Genomic DNA, 21038 nt, shown 5'->3' on the forward strand with positions numbered 1-21038 from the left:
TTTCTTGATGAAATAGAAAACACAGGCAACTCTTTGACAGTACTCAAAATTCAGGGGAATAATTTACAGGTCTGTATAATCCCCGAATTGAAGATCCATTGCTTGTAAAAAGCACCCTCTACAAAGCTACAGCCCATCATCTTTTCCCATCATGTTGGGATTTTATTTAGTCACACAGCCTAACATGTCATCAATAAATCAACAGCAGTGTCTCACATTGGAAGCATCCCTGGAACAGTTAGAAGAAGAGAGGCTTTAGGTAGTTTTACCTGAGTATTGATACAGATTGCTATCCTCTTAACTACCAGAAGAATAAAGACACTTTCCTTTCATTTAACTAAGTTGATTTGCACTAACAGAAAGAATCATTTTGATGAGTTTTGGGGAGTGCTTTTGGAGAAAGATAAATGTGAGAAAAGTTATGCAGAAGTAGGCTGCCGGGGGCTGCTTTGGAGAACTGGAATTCAGCCTGAGTCTCTGAATTGCGGTAGGTGAGAAGAGACATGAAATATAACACAGGAGAATAGAGAGGGCAAAGGGAAGGGCTTCAGAAAAAGAACCCTCCCCCTTTTTACAGTTTTGCCCAAGGCTGGACCTGCCTCATTCATTCTTGGTGTGGGATCAATTTGTTAAAAACGGGAGGCAGGAGGGATAGCATTGGGAGATATACCTAATGCTAAATGGCGAGTTAATGGGTGTAGCACACCAGCATGGCACATGTATACATATGTAACTAACCTGCACATTGTGCACATGTACCCTAAAACTTATAGTAATTAAAAAAAAAACAGTAATACTACATATATAAAGCACAAAGCTGAAAAAAAAAACAAAACAAAAAAACAAACCAACAAAAAACTTCCAGGAAGGAAGGAAGGAAGGAAGGAAGGAAGGAAGGGAGGAAGGGAGGGAGGGACGGAGGGAAGGAGGGAGGGAGGGAGGGAGGGAAAATAACAACTGAAAAACAGGAAAAAGAGTTCAATAATTTATTAGATAAATAAAAGATCAAAGTTGGGAATCTGTCTGGGGTAGGAATGCAGGTATAGCTTTCTGCTGAGTAAATTCAGTTCTCTCATAGACTCAGCCAGACACTGTCTATACTGTCCCATTCCCAGAAAACACCGACTTTGGCCACAATTTAGCTCCCCTTACAGCAAAGCAGCAAAGTCTATATTCAAGCCCCACCTTGCCCTTCCTTCCAGGGGACCTGCATTATTCCTATCAAACCCAAACTGTTCTCTCTCTCACTGTGGCTGGGGACAGACTTCACTGGTTAACACAGTTTTTAATATGAATCTAACCTTCTCACTTCTCTTTTGAGCTTTCTTGTGTCTCAGCTCTAGCATGGAGAGCACTTACAGAATATCCCCCTAAATGGGAACATCTGGTTTGCCAAAGAGGTGACCTCATACATGAGCCTCTTGAAAGCCCATGAGCCTGAGTCTTGTAATGGGGAATGCTTATCCGCCAGGTATGAAAGATGAAATGAGGGCTCCAGGAATTTCGTCTTAACTTGCAAAGGAAGAGGATCTATTGTTCAGGTGCTGATCAGTGCAGATTTTCAAGTTTTCTTAGGAACACAAAAGTATTTGCTCTCAGGAGAACTATGTTGTTTTCCTTGAGGGCTTCTCTGTACACAATGGAAGCAGAGAAACCAAACTAATCCTGGTCCCTCCTGTTGGCTTCTTTCAAAATTTTGAGTTGTTTCCAGTCCAAACCAGACTGGCCCAGGCTTCCATTTAAAAATAATCCACTTACCACAGCATTCAAAGCAATTTGGCAAGCCTAGGAAGAAGTGTGACAGGAGGACGGGTGGGTTGGTTGGGGGAGGCAAGGCAAGGAATCCATTTTTGTGTACCCTCCCCACGTGGTGCAGGCGCTGTGCCGGCCACTTAACACGCTGAGCCCAGGGCCTACTGAGAAGAGTCCAGTGCTGTGAATGAGCATCCCTCAGGCTCCCAAGCTGGCTGGTTTGAAATCTGTGTCTCCCTTGACTATCATGAGCAAAGATACCAAGTAAGTGCCATCTCTGACAGGGCAAAGCTGAGAAAACATTACAACAAAAACACAATCATTCCTTAAACTTCAAATCATAGAAAACAATGAAGAGAAATTCTGGTGTTCAGCTATCAGTAAACAAACATCTTGTAAATATTTACAAGTGGGCTTGATTTTATAAGTTGTTGTTTAGGAAGGAGGTCGATAAAGGGGACCAAGGTTAGCCAGCAATAGAACAGATAGGAAAGTCTCATGATCCTAGGTGCCCTTTGACTTAAGGTACCTACACTAAAAGGAACACAAAGACAGGCCATATGCCCATCTTTTCCCCATCCTAGACTTTGTGATCTGGTCCACAGCCCTCATTTCACAATTGAAAAATCAGAGGGTCCTGAGAACTTCAGTGGTTTCCCTGGAGTAGTGCAGTCCATTGGGGAGCCAGGACCTGGGTCTGGTCTTCTAATGTATTTTTCTTTCTCCTTCCCACTGCTGATTTGGGGGCAAACCATCCGATTGGAGGCATGATGATGATGAGAAGAGGCACAGATGCCTTGAGCTCTCCTCTGTCCTCAAGTCTTGAGGCACAGCTTATGCTAAAATGGAACAGTGAACCTAATACTACTGCTTGTATAATGGATTTTTGCATGGCATAAATTTTGCATTCACTTTGTGTGCAGCATATACGTTTTTTCAACTCTCTCTGAATGTTGTTTCCATAGTATACTTATATGCTCCCTGAGATCGAAATAATTTCTCCTCTCCAAGATTATAAAATCCTCAAGGCCAAGGCCTACCCCCTCTACACTGCTGACTCACCCCCATCCCAAAAATGTAAAGCAATCCACAAACATTTAGTTAATGCTTGAAGAACTGACTGCAGTTGGCATCATGCTGGTGAGTTGGGGACGCAGAAAGGCCCTGTTATTTAATTTAGAGGGTGAAAGATGATATTATTTGTTCACGATTCTCCTTTCCCTCCTACTCCTGCTGGTGGGAGAAGTCTATACCACCTCCCAGCTATGCTGACTGTAGGGTTTGCCATGGGACTGTCACTGACCACAGAAACATGAGCAGAAGTAATGGTGTGCCAGCCACTGGCAGAGCCTTTCTGCTGCCCCTCCTGTGGCCCTGCCTCCACCTTGAGAACCTCGTGCCCCTGAACAGTAGTGGGGCTGCCACTGGAGTCTGGGCACTGGGACAAGAAGATCAGAGGAGCAGACTCTAGCCCATCCTGAAGCCTGGAGTCAAGCCCAGCCACACACAGCAGGGACCCAGTGGAGCCACAGCTGACACACAGGACTATGAATGAGGAATAAATGTTGAATACTGTAAGCCACTTAATTTTTTCCTGGGTTGTTACCACAGTAAAAGCTAATATATGGAATCTCTCTTAAAAGCACATTTGCCATAGAGCTGAAGTGCTGTGAACCAATTTGGTCACACAAAATATTTAGATTCTTTTTGGCAGATACTGAAGCAGTTTGACCTTGCTACTGAGTTATAATGAAAGCAAACCTCAGACCAGATTTCCCTACACATATGTAAACATTTATTAAATAAATATGTATTAATACAGGCATAAAAATGGACCTTACTACCTGCTGTCCCAGCTCAGGAAAGTCCCAGCTCTCTGTTCCTTTAGTGTCTCACCCACCATCTTTACTGAAAGGTTTCCTAGAAGCAGACGCTAAACATCTCAGAGGCAGGATTGTACCCTTTTTGTAGGCATTGGACAATTAAAACTCTTTGTAGCAATGCCTGGACAACAGACTTATAGGAATCAAGATTCAGGTGACATCCCTAAAGGAGTAAGCCATGGGTCTTGCTGGATTCTTAAGCCCTGTTCATGCAACAGTGGTGAATATCTCTAACATGTAGACAGCAGAGATACAAGTTCAGACCAGTTACAGACCTTGTCATGGAGAAGTTTACAGAGTTGAGCAGGGGCTTTTGGAGCCCAAGGCTAGCGTTCATGATGGGCTTTAGTTGTCTGAGAACACCCTAAAAATCAAGGGATGTGTGTGCATGTGTATGCAATGTTGTAGGAAAAGGTCTACATTGCTCATCAGATTTCTAAAGGAGCCCATGACTTAAAAAGGGCAAAGAAATGCTTTCCCATGGGATCTGTAAGAGATGACTCTATAACAAATGCATTTACTCAGACTTTGCTATGAAGGATCAAACTATAGACTATATAAGAATAGACTTCTAGCCAAATGACCAAAAAAGGTTCTTATACATAGTAACTATGGTAATTAAGAGGTTATTTTAAAAATGTCCTCCTAACAGAACTAATGACTAATAAAAATGGTACTGGACATGTTCCAATGAAGGAAACTCCATGCTGCACCATTATAAAAGTCAATCATAGACTCAGCAAAGCAAAGGCTCAAGGTTGCTTTGATATGCAACAATGCCCACAGTGTAATAGTAGCAACTCCCAAGTCTCATTTTAATCACCATTTGCCTCTCTGTGCCAAGTATGAAGTAGAATGGGAAGAATTTACAGCCATGATTTAACCATCTACTGCTCATTGCTGGCTCCGTTACTTAGAATAGACATCACGCGTAAGATAATAAACATACAGGTAGCAGGGACATTTCTCCCTCAAACTGTCCAAGCCTGTTCAACAAAGAGCATAGCTGATGTCAATGAAATTCATGGCCCAAGAAGTCATGTGTTATTCATCGTGCAGTTTTCATAACCCCTGCTACATCCCCACATATCCCCGTTTGAGAAGCACAGGCTTCGCTTCTCTGAGGTTTAGTTTCCTCCATATACTAAATGGGAATAATCATACTTACATCAAAAAGTTCTTAGGAAAATTAATTGTCATGTATTGGTTCAATCTTATAACATAGCTATGCTGCCTAGTACCTAGCAGGTACTCAACAAATATTAAAACCTACCTCCATTCCCACTTGCTATGCAGCTCTGTGCTTCTCAGAGTGGTCTCCAGAGCTGCAGCATCGCAGGGAGCTTCTTAGAAATGCAAATTCTCAGGCCCACTCTAGACTTACAGATTCAGAAATTCAGGGGGTGAAGTCCAATGAAGTATGTTTTAATAAGTCTTCTGCATGATTCTAATACATCCTAAATTTAAAACCACTGATGTAGATAAATCATTCTTAACCATGGCTGTATATTAAAATCATGTTAGATGCTTTTAAAAACGACTGATACTTAAACTCTCTACCCACCCAAAGACTACATCAGAATCTCTATGGGGTGAGGGGCTGGGAGCATTTGTCATTATCAACAGGTCCCCAGGGATTTAAATAATTGAATTTAAAGGGCCAAGGGAAGTCCACTTCTCTCCCCTTGGCAGTCTGCACTGGATGCTTGAAATCCAATCAATATTGAGTCTCTTCTGAACTCAGACCTGCCACACCACTAACTTGCTGTGGGGCCTTGGAAAAGTTTCCTATACTTCTGTTAGCCTTGTTTTTTCACTTATAAAATGAGGATCATAATGATCCGTCTTGCATCTTCTTATTTTCCAATGGGAACACTGAATTCCAAAGCTTTTGTCCCTTGCCTATGTCACATATAGCAGTAGTAGCAGACCAGGGTCCAGCCTTTGCCACGTCCTCTTCTGCAGAGAGTCATGTGTATGGGTGTGGGACAGAGAAACATCTGGAACCCTGGAGTGGGCGTTGGTAAACTTTATAATATTTTTGGCATAAGTATTGCAAGGGAGGGCTTCCAGCTAATGATGGGGAATGTGCCACTAAGAAAGGTGAGTGAAGGACTTGCAGGACTCAGTGGAAGCTGTGTGGGGTGAGGCGAAGGATCTGCAGCAGGACAAGGAATCACCGATGAGCGTACACAAGGATAAATACACCATTCATTTTCCACTGGGGCTGGTAGAGGGGCAGGCAGCTTTGGTTAGGATACGTGGGACTTTGAGATTTCAGAGTAAAATTGGGAACAGGGCTTCGAAAAGCTAGCAGCAGCATGAAACTGAACGGGGGACAGGGAGGGCATGGATATCTTTGTGCACTCTGCTCTGATTGGGAGGGAGAAAGGGGAGACCCAGGGATGATTTAGCTATTTCTCTTGCTTGGGAAGGGTGGCATAAGCCCAACAAATCACAAGCTCAACAGCGTGGAAGTGCAGAAAGGAAGTATTTAGTTCTAGCAAAATTCGACTTTGGGTTTATTGAATCTATTATCTTTATTTTTCTTCTCCTTCCCATGATCCCTCCCCATGATGTACACACACTTAAGAATCACCATGTCTGCTAGGTGAGAATGATTCCTGTCATCTGAGAAGAGGCTTCAAACTAAGCTTCACTGTTCCTCCCTCCAACTCCTGTTCATCCACATATCAAGGATAAAATGAAGGGGAGGAGGCAGCTGGCTCTGCCCTGCGGCCCCCTGACGGTCACAGTAGTCACTGCTTTGGAGTGAATGCCTATGTACTCCCCAGATTTTATATATTGAAATTCTAGCCCCCATGGTGATGTTATTGGGAGGTGGGGCCTCTGGGAGGTGATTAGCTCACGAGGATACAGCCCTCATGAATAGGTTTAGTGTCCTTATAGAAAGGGACCGCAGAGAGCCCTCTCTTTTTCTGCCATGTGGGGATAATGAAAGCAGCCATCTGCAACCTGGGAGGTCCTTACCAGAACCTGACCATGCTGGCCCCGATCTCAGACTTCCAGCCTCCAAAACTGTGAGAAATAAGTTTGCATTTTTATAAGCTACCCAGTGTATGGTACTTTATTACAGCAGCCCAGACTAAGACAGTCACCATGTGCAGTGTGGGTGCGAGGCTCTGCACCACATTTTCTTTCCTGATTCTCAATTTCTTATTCTGACCTTGGCCTTCATACTCACAAGGCTCAGGTCTCTCATTAATGTGCTGAGATGCCTCTTCCCACCTTCTGCCATTCACTGTTGACCAGGAATGACCTCTACTGTGGTGACTTCGAAGGCAACAAGACAAAATCAATTAACTGGACAAAAGTGAAGACCTTAACTTTTTCCTGTAATTATTATAAACCAGAAGGAACTCTAGAAGTATGATTTTTATCCCAAGCATTCTAAAACTTTATTGGCAACTTTTAAATCAGTATCACAGAGGCTTTAAAGCCATTTACACTAGAAAACTGGCTTTTATGTCAAATATTTATTTAAAAAACCTCTGTAGTTGTAATCCCCAAACTATGACTCACTTTATCTAAAGAAACATTTGAGATTTCAAAATTCTGGCACAAACAAATAAATACCTTGGGTACCTACCACCTTGAAGTGTACTACAATGGTTTACCTTCTGCAGGGAGGGAGGAAGGAGAGGGAGCTGGGAAAAAATTTGAAGAAAGCAAATACAAGAGTCCTGTGAGCCCAGAGGGCATGTCATGGGCCAAAGCCTGCAGGTCTGGCCTGCCTGGAGCAAACATGCAGAGCCCACCAAGTTCAAGTAGAAGCTGAGCTCAGCATGTGGGTGGGGATGCACAGTGGGAAGAGACGGTGCAAGTGTCAGAGCCCAGGCCCAAGCCAGGCACATAGCTATAGGCACACGGGGATTGGTATGCAAACTGGAAGACTGGAAAAGGATCCAGGAAGGAAGTACTAGGAGAGGTCAATCTTCTAGCAACATTGTAAATGGCTTCTTTAGCTTCAGCTGTTAGGACCCAGGGGCATGGGCTGGTCCCCTAAATCTAGCCAGATTGTAATGCACACAGATTGCAAACAGAAGTAGTGAGCTAGGCTAATGCTAGCCCTCAAATGTGTTGTGATTGGCCTGTACAGAGTTTAAAAGGAATGAACTGATAAGATCAGTGTATCATATCAGTGTCAATGTCCTAGTGGTGATATACTATAGTTACATGTGATGTCATCATTAGGGGAAGCAGGGAAGGGTGCCTGGCATCTTTCTGTATTATTTCTCACAACTGCATGCAAATCTACAATGATCTCAAAACCAGGTAAAAAAAAAATTTTAATGAGCTAAACTTTATAAATCAGAAGATGTCACATTCTTTAAAAAAACCTCATTTTCCAGCTTCTCTTGAGAAGTTGGAAGATCCAGGAACACGAGGCCCACCCTGTGTTCCCACAATAACATGTTCTCCCGTAACAATCAGAAGAAGCAGAGAAGCATCTAATGCCTTCAGACAGGCATTACAATCTTCATTTTTCCCCTTTCTCCATCCAGCCTGCTTCACTATTTATGTTATTTGTCTGGTCCCAGTCGACATTAGATTTTTCTATTTTTCTATATAGAGGGACAGAGTTAAAGACTTGGCCATCTGAGAGGTCATCTGAGTTCACACAATTTGTCTGGAGTTGAACACTACATCATGAATAAGAACACAAGGACATCTCACTATCCTGGTGCCCTTGGGGCCTTGCACATAATAGGTATCATTATAGTATTCTCCTACAGTAGAAGAACCACTTAGGATGGGTTCCAAGAAAAATCAATGACATATTAAATGTCACGCCACAGCAATTTCTGTCATAACTCAGGAGCCACATAAAATACAGTGAGTTCTTAAAGTCATAAATACTCTGAAATTATTTATGAAACAGGTATTAGGTAAGGTCTAATATACCAAAATTGGAAATACCTAGACACAAGGTTTAACTGGAACTCTCCATATATGTGCACTCTATGATTCCAAGACAAGGTGCCATTCCAAATGGAGTCTGTCTTTTCGTTTTCTGAGGTTAAAACATTTTCCACATTAGAAACCTGTCCCCTTTGGTTTCCACATGGTAAATTATTCTAGTGGAATCATTTACCCTAAAGGCAATGCAGTGTTCCCATTATCACTAAGCAGCAAAGGGCAAAATAGCCAATGGGGCAGAGACAAGGAGGATAAATTCAGGTCATTCTTGTTGCACCAAAAAAAAGCATTATATTGACTCACAGATTTAGATACATCTCTGTAGTTATTAAATGATACTTTGTACAACCTTTAGTCTGCTCAATATATGGTCCCACCTCCCTACACCACCTCTCACTATGCACATTCTTACACATCATACTCAGGAGTTGGCATTTTTCCTGGTTAGGCCATTCTAATAGTGGTGCTTTCTCTGAATTTTACTATGAAAATTAGATTTTCCTCCCAAGGAGTCTATGAAGGGTGGAATATTATAGCACACAAACTAATAATAAGGAGAAAGCATGATATTTTTACATATTCCTTAACACATGAGTTAACTTATCAGGAGAGTTAAATTACATTTAAAATTCAGGGGCAGATGTAGGTCCTGGCTAATGGTCCCTCCAGTGGCCTTAGTCAAGGATTCACTGTTAGGGCTCTCTCAGTCCCGCCCTAGTGTTGAACTTTGACCTGTAATATGCTCACTCTATGCTTAGCTGTTTTACAAATTGGTAAATACACAGGCCAAGCTGCTGCTGTCCATTATGTCTCAGATTGATTCAGTTTGGTTACTCAGGTTAGTTCAACCCCATCGCCCCTGCTGATGCTGCCTCAGTTCACACTGGCCGAAATGGACTTATTCATGTTGCCATTTGTACCATGTCACGGCCAAAGAAATTATATCCTGGAAATTCCTTGCAAAATGCCTGCAGTCTGAGATTTGGCTGTTGCCAGTGGCCACTAATCTGACCACAGCTCATGCATTTGGAAAATTAAATTATTAATGTGAGATACACACTCTACTATATTGAAAGTAATGGCTATGACATCCAAGCCAAGTCGTTTCATATGCAACACGGAATTAGTTTGCTCTGTGTGGGGCATCAGCTGGACTCTGCTATAAGGCATCTGGTGACGCCATGAGTCCTCTCCAAGTTTTCTGCTGCAAGCCTGTGATAGCCAGCTGGCAGAGCAGCTGCAGGCCCAGGTCACTTTGGGAGCCAGCTGACCATACTCCCTTAGATAATACATTTATAGGTCAAAGGAGGCTCTGGCTCTCACTTTGAACAAGTGTGTTTGGTCACCAGGGGTTCCACTGACCATTGGGCTGCAGAACGTGCAAACAATTTGCAGCTTTCTTAATTAAGCTAAACTCCAATCCCCAACATAGAGCTTGACCTCAAAGTGCTATTTTTATTTCTTATTCAAATGCACTGTTGCAACCACACATCCCCTATCTGTATCAAAGGCTCTCTTTGTGAGGCTTTTGAAAACAACTATTTTCTCTTTCAATTTTTTGAAATGATACATTTATTTTGAATAGCTGTAGAGTTACAGATATATGGAAAGAGATCAAATACGGTTTTCATTCCCAGAGATGAGTTTATCTGAGCAAAAGTAAAACACATTGTGAGTGGTAGATCATAAACAACTTGTTTGGATTTTGGTGAAATAAGTGTGTTAGACCAGTAGTCACGTGGAATAAAATATTTCTGATGTTCATTTAGTGATGTTTCTCTTTGCTACTGAGATATGTCAAGTTTCTGTTTGGCTCTGATAAATGTCAGGTCTCTCCTACCTCTTCATAGTTTGGCAGCTTATTATACATTAAACAAACATCTAGAAAACACCTCCTTTATGCCAGGTGCTCTGTGGAGCTCTGGGTGTAATCAGCATTAAGACAGATGAAGACTTTCCTTCAGAGAACAAAACTAGTGGAAATTCCGCTCTAGTCATCCTTTCCTAGCAAAAACATGTGTCCCGTTTTCCAGATTCCAAGAGATGGGAAATTTCCCACATGGGCTTAATAGAGATACCCTTTGGATTGTTTTTTAGAAATCATTTATCAATGTATAGGGATGAAAATGACATTTTTCTGGAACAACTTTTTCACATTCACAAAACTACCTTCATGATTTCTGAGAACCTGGCAGCCATAAAAGAGAAAAGCTGTTCCTCTGTGCCCTTTGTGAAAAGGATCACAGCAAATGGAAACTTCAGGCTTCTTGGAAAGGTTCTAGTTCGGAAAGATTAGGGTTTACACCCTACTGTTAAACTAGACTCAGAGATGAGGGCTAATGCTCAACTTGGCATTGGAAATAATCTGCTTTGGCATTATGCAAAAATAAAAATAAAAAGTTAGATTCACATTGTACTGAAATAGCACCACCTGTGGAATTTTTAGAGGCTGTTTTTGTTTTTATCATATCAAAGCATTTCTACTCAGCTCAGACTCACCATTCCGAGCTTAGGATGAGAGGCAGCTCACGCCCCTGGACCAAATGAGTTTATCCTGGCGAAAACTCTAGTTCCAAAGCAACATGCAACTTCCTCAAGGTTTGGAAAAAGAGGCTTCCAAGTGTATCATCTTTTTATTTTATAAAACTCCTTTCCATGCCAAACATTTGGTCTTGCACGCATCTGAGGGTGGGGCAATGCTTAAAATGAGAGTGAGAAACACAAGATTTAGTAAAAGCGTTGCCAGATATTCTGCTTTTGAAATGTTGCTTAAAATAAAAAAAAAACACTTTTCTCCTTACTCTTTGATATGAATAATGAAAATATCTTTCTTTTTTGCCCTGGAAAGTATGTTAAAAAGAAAAAAAAAAGGCAGTGTTTTGTTTGTTTCTTTCTTTTAAGGACCACAGGCAACTCTTCCATTTGACTCATTTGGCTATTTTTGATTATTGGCCCCAGACACGTGGAACATTGTTCAGATCAGTCCTAGAGGGCCCGGAATGGCCACCTCTCTCAGTATCTCATTTTTGGCAATTCAAAGGGCAATTTCCCATTAACCCCGATTGCCTCCTTCACGCCCCTGGAAGACACACACTTCTCTCCTACTAGGTGAGCCCACAGCACTCCTAAAGACTGCGCAGCCTAGAATCAACTCCAGGCCCACTTTCCCAGGTTGACTTTACGAGCACAGTGGGTCAGTCTTGCAAGTGAACGTGAACTGCCAGAGCAGTGGCAGGTGTCCTTCCCAGCAGAGAGCTGTCGAGGTGCACAATGTGGGAAATATGCTAATCCGAGGGGTTGGGATGGGAGCCCCAGGCTTTGTTACCTCTCATTTGAGAGGCCTCAGTGCGCTTTTGACAAGATGGAGCTATTGTCCTCCTGGGCCTCCAACGGGATGATTCAGAGGAGAACCACAGTGCAGATCAAAGGATGGAACAACAGGACCTGGGAGCAAAGGCTAAATAGCCCTGGTATTATTTTGCCTGGAGAAGAGAAGGCTGGAGGTGGGGTGGGTCAAGCAGGCCATAATGGTGAAAAAGCTATTATGTCGTGAATGTGACCAGCTGTTCGACATTTTGAGTGAGAAGAAAAGGCGTAGGAGAAAATGAATGTAAACTGCAATGTGAGAAATTTGGTTGACATAAGGAAAACATTTCAAACAGGGAGCGCTGTTAGACGCTAAAGTTAGTGACAGAGGGAATACATTTCTTAGATGAACTTTAAAGCTGTGATTTTTCAGTCAAGAGGTTTGAAGGCAAACTTGCTCGGATGTAGGGAGTCAATAGGAAAAAATGTTGAGACCCACTTCACTTAAATATGTGCAACATATGATTTAAGCCTTTGCAAACTGCTCTTTACAACGGGTATTTTCTCAGAGGCTAGCATTAGAAGCTGCTACACAGGACTTCTTTGACCTTGCTTTAATGATTTACTTAGCTGAGACAGGAATTGTCTCTGTGGCTAAGTGATTGACAAGTACCTTGGGTGATGGGCATTCTGATTCCAGTTCTGCAGCTAATCAACTCTGAGACTTCCAACAAGCACAGAACCTCAATTTCCTTAATTGTCAAATAGAGACAATAGCTCTGTTCTACCTCATAGGATGGCTTGGAGGAACAAATTATAAAAGGAATAAAAAGCACACTGAACCCAAGTATGTAGTAATTAGACTGTTCAGACCTCAGGGCTACTCCCAAATACAAAAGTGCTTGGCTCTCTTAGCATTGTTTTAAAAAGTTACTCCCCAACCAGACTAGGAGTGAGAAAAGAGAAGGATCAGGGGACAAACGGAGGATTCAAGAACATAGTTCAAGATGGTATGGGGGCTGTTATTTTATTCTTGCCTCTCCCAGGTCTATAGCCCAACATCAAGCAAAACTGGATGGTATATACCAGTGCGAGGTAAACACCCAGTTCTTTGATTAAACTGTGACCTCTGCAGTTTGGGTCATTTCAATTGGAAACGTTTCTCCATGAAATCTTCAAATAACAGAACTAGAAAACTCCATTGCCCTTAGTGTTTCTAATAGGTCAGTCTTAAATAAATTTTGAAATAAACAAATAAATAAACCTCAGTGTTTCAACACAGTGATAAAGTGATGGAATTTTTTACCCTTAGTGTGGGTTCAGACCGAGGGCATATTGAGTCACAATGAAAGGAAAAAACCTTCTACAGAGAAAATTCTTTTAAAAATGAAGGCAAACTCAAAAGACCTTTTCAGATAAAGGCTGAGACGTTGTGTCCCAAGCAGATTTGCACTACAAGACATGTAAAGGAGACTGTTTAGAGCACGCCTGCCTCTTAAGGTTGTAGTCAGTTGGAACTCTGTTCTTCTGTCCCTAATGCTTCTGTGCTGCTGCAATCAGAGATGGAACCCTCAACTGTGGCAGTCATGCCACTCTAGAATGTCCAAGGTAAAAAGGAACATGGGAGCACATCTTACCAAATTCCTTTATTTTCCAAATAAGAAATAGACGGTCCAAGAAATAGCAACAAAGAGTAATGGAATTAGTAGGGAGACAACATTGGAATTTGTCCCCAAATCTTGTGGTTGCCCAGTGATATGATTTATCCCACTGGAAAAGCCACAGACTGATCTCTAATGGGGTAAATATGGTTCACAGGCATATTTCATTTGGCCCACAAAGTGGATTTTTAAAAATAATTTTAAATTTGTTATCTTGAAAAACTAGAAGACATGGTTAGGTGAGCCATGTACCTACATGGAACATAATTATAAGTACATGAGCCTACAGCTGGAGTTCCAATGTTTCCTTCCCTTTTTAGATGAAACGTACTCTTTTGTTTGCCACATTCATTACCACTCCCTAATGTCTCCCTGATGATGAAGCCATAGGTGATTTAGAACATATCTCCATACTCACACAGATGCTCTCTTAACCATCCATTTCACTCATTTGTATGATTTTCCTGGGCTATTTACACATTCAATTTTGCAAACACTTCCCTACCACATGCTGCTTCTATTTTCCTACTCAGCAAAATCATTCATAATTATTCCTGCAAAGAACAAAGAAAAAAATACATAATGACCACATGCATATATGACATACTCCTGATCCTATAGTGATAATGTGTATAGCCCTTGAGACATAGACACATTCACAAAGCAGTTCAAGAGACTGGTTTATTTTACTCACTTTTGCATAGGACTCTAAACATTGCTGAAGACCCACTTTTCTATTCCAATATTCTGAAAGAAAGTGATGACCATGTTGACATTTCTGTCCATTTCTGCTGAGTAAAAGGGGGCCTCCCCTCATACTCTCTACTGTGTTTTCTACTATCTTTTAGGGAAGATAGGGTAAGAGAATCTATTAGTTTTTAGATGCTATTAAAAAGATAGACACATTTGTCCACCCAAAAATGTGTACATGAATTCTATAGTAGCATTATTTATAATAGCCAAAATGTAGAAACCTAGATTTCCATCAAATGATAAAAGAAGTATTCTATACCTGTACAATGGGGTATCATTTGGCAATTAAGAAATGAAGCACTGATGTATACTACAGCATGGAGAAATCCTGAAAATATTATGGTAAGTGAAAGAAACAAGTTGCAAGCCACCACATATTGTACAATCCATTTATACAAAATGTCCAGAATAGGCAAATTCCAAAGAGCCAGATTATTGCCAGCTAGGCTAGGGCTGGGACATTGGGAGGACATGAGAAACAACTGATACTGTTATGAGGTTTCTTTTTTCAGTGATAAAAACAACCTAAACTGGATTGTGGTGATGGGTGCACAACTCTGAGAACAGTACACTTTAATGGGTGGAAAGTATGTATGTAAATTATATCTCAATAAAAATGTTACTTGAAAAAGATAAAATAGGATAAGCCTTTTGAAACCGGGAAAAGGGAAATAATATTTTTGGGTGAGCTACTACGGACCAGGCAGAGTCCCATGCATTTTTTTACATATTTTATTCAAGCCTCACAGCAACCTGCCAGGAGGTTTTATTCTGTCCATTTCACAGATGAAGAAATAAAGGCGCACAGAGATTAGGCTGCCTTACCTCGTCACTTGCTAAGCTGAGATCTGAACCAGATTTGATTCCCAGCCTGCCTTGCCCCGCTGCTGCTCAGCAGTCACCCAGCGTTTTCTCCTTCTCTAAAGACAAGGAACTAATAGAGACTTGCCTCCGCTGGTTCTTATTGCCTCATGTGACTATTTAATGATGAGCAGGATACCAACTCTTCTTTCCTGAAGAGCTACCCTGAGCCATGCCAGCTGATTAAACAGTCTTTCTAAAGTCAAATGGGGCCTTTTTCTCTCAAGGTGACATGAGTGCTTTTCTAAATGCAGAGCTAGACTCGCCTAAAACAATTCTCTGTCTGCTGTCTGTTGGCATTTTCTCATTTACCCAATATCCTCCTTGAACTCACCTCTGCTTGCTCCCTCATTCCACAATTACAGCTAAAAACATTGTCTAATGCAGTTTTCCCTCCCTACCCCACCCCTGACTATATAAAGCAGCAACCAGGTAGCAGGGAACATTGTCTAATGCAGTTTTCCCTCCCTACCCCACCCCTGACTATATAAAGCAGCATCCAGGTAGCAGGGAACATTGTCTAATGCAGTTTTCCCTCCCTACCCCACCCCTGACTATATAAAGCAGCATCCAGGTAGCAGTGAACATGTTTATGCCTCCTAATTCTATTGTTACACATGTCTCTAATCATTAACATCGAATAGTGCTTACAAATTAATTCATATGTACAAATTCCTCGCCTGAACATTCAAAATGCATGAATCAGCATCCAGCCCCAATCACTTTAAGAGGTTACATTAAAGCACAGATCATTAGGGAGCATGGATAAGGCAAGGAGAGGGGAGAGAGATTCAAATAGAATTCATGTTCCTTGCCTTAAATGAGGATCAGTCTGAGCTATATACGAGTGGGCAGCCAGCAGAGAGCATCTGAGATGCAAGCCATCTCCAAGCCACAGGAACAGCCTGCGTTTACTCACATCACAATCCATTATCTTCCCAGCCAGGATCCAAACCTTACCTCTACTGAAGCGAGAACCAACCAGTGACCTCAGCTGGGTCATCAGGACCACTGTAGCCACTTCCAGCCTCAGCTCTCTGATCTGACAGCCTCAGTCAGCCCTTACTTTCCTCTTTCTGAACAGGGCCAGTGTGCTTCCTTCTGTCTGTCAATATTTAACTACTCTGTCAAGTCACATTACATCACCTGCACTAAATCCCACCCCAGTGATAGCTAGAGGGTGTGCCTGCTCTATTCAATTCAACTCAGCTAACCTTTATCTAGTGCCTTCCACTCATTCATTTCTTTCCACATGTACTGAGCACCTACTGCATTTGGCACTGGGGATAGAGAAATGAAAGATCCACTCCCCAAATTCCAGTGGAGGAAATAGGCAAAATAATGTGGTATGTGCTATCGTGCTAGAACACAGAGTGCAGGGGACACTCCCATTCCAGGCTGGCTGGGGAGGTATGGGGCAAATAAAGCCAGAGAATTCCCAAAGATGGCAACACTTAAGAGTGACATCTCTAATGGACCAGGCTGTATCAGGAAGACAAAAGGATGATGCACACATGGCCTCTGTCCTCAAGGAGCTTACTCCCAGCACAGGTTGCTCTATGTTCCTACAGATGAACAGGATTGCTGACATAAATGCCACGGCAAAGTGCAGAATATTAAATCAAAGAGGGCAGCCCTTTCTTGTTGTTGTTGTTTTTTGTTTTTTGGTAAGTTGTGTCCTGAACAAAGATGTCTCAACAGTGAAAGCTGGCTGTATCCTATAGATCCCTTGGTGCTACAAATCGAGGGGGATTCTTCCGAGAGCCGAAAGAGCAGATAAACCCAGTGAATAAAGGAACTGTCTGTGACCCATTTTCAGGACCAGGAAAAGAAGAATTCAGGTCACAGAGTAACATTTTTCTCTGGTCAAAGGAATTAACTTGGTACAAACAGGCTTGGCCAAAGGTAAACAGGGATCTCTCACATGCCCTCCTATCTCTCTCTGACTTTTCTAAGGCAACGTTTCCTGACACTTAATGAAGGGTTGATGGCTCTTTTAAATAATAGAGATAGATATGCAGAACCACTTGGCATCACTAAAACTGCAGCCTTTAACTTCATCTGTGATCAGAAGCCTCAAAAGCTATTCACTTTGGGATTTTTTTTTAAGGTTGAATTTACCACCAAAGCATGGCTCTCAAATGTACCCATGCAATCCCTTTTCTACCAAAACTTACTTCAGTTTCATGCACCAGAGAACAAAGACTCCCATTTATGTGTGAACATTCAAAGGACCCCACCACTGGGGAGCCTAAGAGGCTGCCACGGAAAGTCCCGGTATATTTGAATTGCAAAACACAGCCTGGGGATCTCAATACATCTAATTTGGGACATGTTCCAAGCTCAGGAGCCTCTCTGCATGGAAGCAGCTTTATTAGTCACTTTCTCAGACAATTTTCTAGTTCCACATGCACACTTCCCCAAGTGTTTCCAAGACGAACATTTACAGTCTGTTGTAATATTTTACTACAAGGTATTTAGGGTTTTGACATATACTAACTGACATTGCCACCATTGCAGTGAAAACTGATGACCCATAGCTAACGCCTGCTTCTTGGTTGTGGCTCAAGACCTTTTTGAGCCAGTCAGTGATTGTAAGCAGAATGACACTCCAGACTTCTCCTTCACATCCTGGAAGCACAGTTTGATTTCAGCCCATTAATACATTCGCATCGAATGTTGAATCGTCATGAAACTCAAATGAAGTGAAGCCACACCTCAGTCAAGCCTGTTCTTTTTTTTTTAAACCAAGACTTATTCAGAACCCTTTTTGCTTACTAACATATAACACACTTGGCATTAGGAATATTATAGGTTATTAATTGAAGAATTGTTACTACTAATTGCCAAATGCCCAGGGACTTCTGGATCCAATTAGAATGGATTTTTGACATTTATCTTGCAATCCCACTAGAAGGACAAGGTGCTATGTGACCTTTAGTTGGTTTTTAAAGGCAGTTTTAGTAAATTTTAGCCCACATGTAGTAAATTTTTCAAATAATATTATGCATGTCATGACTGGTGAGATAACTATCAGCTCGCAGAAAATAACTAGCAAATACAACTAACATTTCCAGAAGTAAATCATAAGAAACTTCAACTTTCAAAAGAGAATATTTAAAATGAATTCTGTTTATCTCTTGTGTACTCAGCTTTACAAAATACAAGAAAGGGAAGGTTTTTGTTTGCTTGCATTTTGTTTTCAATAAGAAGTCTTAAAGAGAAGTTCTAAAGCAAGACTAATTTCTCCAAATCCAATTGAATAATATTCATCTAAGTTAGAAAGCAACTGGTATTGTGCGCTCATCATGGCAGAAAAGTATAGATAGAGAACTTGAAGCCACAGTTAATTTAATGTGACCCTGGGCAAGTCAATCCCGTAATTAGGGTCTAAACCTGCTCTACTGAAACTAAAGTGATCGATTGTTTAAGGTACACACCAAAACTTATAGGTGTCAGGGAGTACTGTGCCTTTTAAACCCATAGTTATAGGGTTAAGACCCTATAACTTGTCCAGGGTCACAAAAGAGTCCTTCTCAGGCTGCTGTTAATGCTCTCAATTTTCTCAGGCCTCAGAGGTTTCCCAATCAGTGTGACTGTCAGTGCTAAACACCAGAAAAGTCCTTGGCCGACCAAGATGGCCACCCAACTTGCTACAACTCAGATAATGTCGGAACACCGTCTTGGAAGTGATTTCATATTATATGATAAATAATTATGCATCTTGTCTGAGCCAGCAAGTTCTGATTCTTTAAAATTCAGTTGACTTTTTGAAATAGCTATCATTTGTAGCCAGGCTTAATAGATGAGTTTTCAAGGTGGGTAAAAATTATGATGTGAAAAATAAAATGTTTTCTTAAAGTATAGAGATTTGACTTTTTGTGTGGGGTTCAGAAACTAAATCCAAAACAAAAATGTAAAAGCCTAGAAGGATTTTACTTGCTACTTTGCCTTGCTACTCATGGTGTGGTCTGTAGGGCTAGCAATGTAGCCTCATCAGGAACGTGTTAGAAGTAGACGAACCTGGTTGCCCTAAATCTCCTGAATCAGAATCTGCATTTCTACAAAATCCCTGGTGGTTCTGAGGCACGTGACAGTTTGAGGAGTCCTGTTTTAGAATTTGTTTAAGCCTAGGGGAAGGGGGAACCAGCCTCCATAAAAACATTTGATACAGTCATAAATAAAAAACATTCTTGTAATTCAAAGCATTTTGACAAAGAAAATGAAAGGCATTATTGTAATTTATGTTTTCTGGGCCTTGTGAATTTTAACTTCATAGCTGAGAAGGTCATAAAATACAGTTAAACTCTAAATGAGGCCAATGATTGAATGGTTTTCCTACGAGGGAGCCTTGTTGGATGCCAGGGCCCACTTCAAAGAGTGGAGCAGTCAGTCTGTGGGAATTCCCCTCTATGCACAGTCACCAACCTCTGTTCCAAACATCTCCCTGGTTAGGGGATCAAACCCAGGGCGTTGCCTAGGTTTTAATGGTTTACATCTGAAACATTATTGCACAGGTGAAGAATGGGGAAAGAGGGAATTTCTGACATACAGATTGAGAGGACTATTTTGACTGTGAGATTTGAGAAGTCTAATAAACACCTATGTGGAGAAGAAACTGGTATTTGAACATACAAGTCTGAGGCAGAGCCAGTCAGAAAACAGTATGTACGTGAACCATCTTTGGAAAGTAATTAGGGGGGCATTCAGCTTATGGATTATATCAGAAAATGAGGGAATAAAATATTACAATTACAGGGAGAGCATTTCAGGACTAGATAACACTGGAAACAGATGCCCTGTGGCAAAAGGGAAAAAGAGGGCAGAGCAAAAGAAAGATAAAAAGAAGTGACAAGCAAAAATTACTAGATGATAAAGTGAAATCAGAATGAATGACAATAACATATAGAGAACTGCAATAATGTGAAGGTTAAAAAGATTTTGTTCCTAAAACAGAAGATGCATATTATTGTGGAAAATACAAAAAGAGTCTGAAACCAAAATTCTAAATATTTCAAATGGGGAATCAGAAGAGGATTGAGCACAGAGTTTGTATTTGCGTGTAAATGGATATTTGGTATGCTAAACAGAAAATGCACAGTCTTCTTTTATGCTCATGGGATAAAAATTCACAGAAAATGATTATGCATGTGGCCACAAAGAAAACACTGAAAATTCCCTGAAGTGGATGAGGAAAAGGCAAAAAACACAAAAACTCTCAAGTGCCTTTAAATTAAAAAAGAGTCTTCTAATCAAACGAAGGATAGAAAATGCAGGTCGGGCATGGTGGCTCATGCCTGTAATCCCAGCACTTTGGGAGGCTGAAGCAAGAGGATCACAAGGTCAGGAGTTCAAGACCAGCCTGGCCAACATGGAGAAACCCCATCTCTACTAAAAATAAAAAATTAGCCAGGCATGGTGGTGCATGCCTGTAATCCCAGCTACTCGGGAGGCTGAGGCAGGAGAATCGCTTGAACCCAGGAGACAGAGGTTGCAGTGAGCTGAGACCGCGCCACTGCACTCCAGCCTGGTAACAGAATGAGACTCCATCTCCAAAAAAAAAAAAAAAAAAAAAAAAAAAGAAAAGAAAATGCAATAAAAATACACAGTACAGTCAAGCATGGTGGCTCACGCCTGTAATCCCGCACTTGGGGAGGCCGAGGAGGGTTGATCACCTGAGGTCGGGAGTTTGAGACCAGACTGACCAACATGGAGAAACCCCATTTCTACTAAAAATACAAAATTAGCCAGGCATGGTGGTGCATGCCTGTAATCCCAGCTACTCGGGAGGCTGAGGCAGGAAAATAGCTTGAACCCAGGAGGCGGAGGTTGCGGCGAGCCGAGGTCACGCCATTGCACTCCAGCCTGGGCAACAGAGCCA

At 41.6% G+C, this 21038-nt stretch overlaps 1 protein-coding gene across 6 annotated transcripts in view; it reads right to left on the reverse strand.

The window, feature by feature from the left end:
* NCKAP5 (NCK associated protein 5) overlaps positions 1 to 21038 on the reverse strand; it is a 996626-nt gene that overhangs the window by 734134 nt on the left and 241454 nt on the right. Inside the window, exon 1 of one of the 6 annotated variants that reach the window (XM_063647386.1) lies at positions 16118 to 16241. The exons of the other annotated variants lie outside the window; for them this stretch is intronic. The gene's annotated coding sequence lies outside the window, so the exon portion shown is untranslated. Of the gene's footprint in view, positions 1 to 16117; positions 16242 to 21038 lie in introns of those variants that run through there. 6 annotated transcript variants of the gene reach the window in all.

The sequence above is a fragment of the Pongo pygmaeus genome, chromosome 11 (genome assembly GCF_028885625.2).
Source record: "Pongo pygmaeus isolate AG05252 chromosome 11, NHGRI_mPonPyg2-v2.0_pri, whole genome shotgun sequence".
Classification (NCBI taxonomy): Eukaryota; Metazoa; Chordata; class Mammalia; order Primates; family Hominidae; genus Pongo; species Pongo pygmaeus.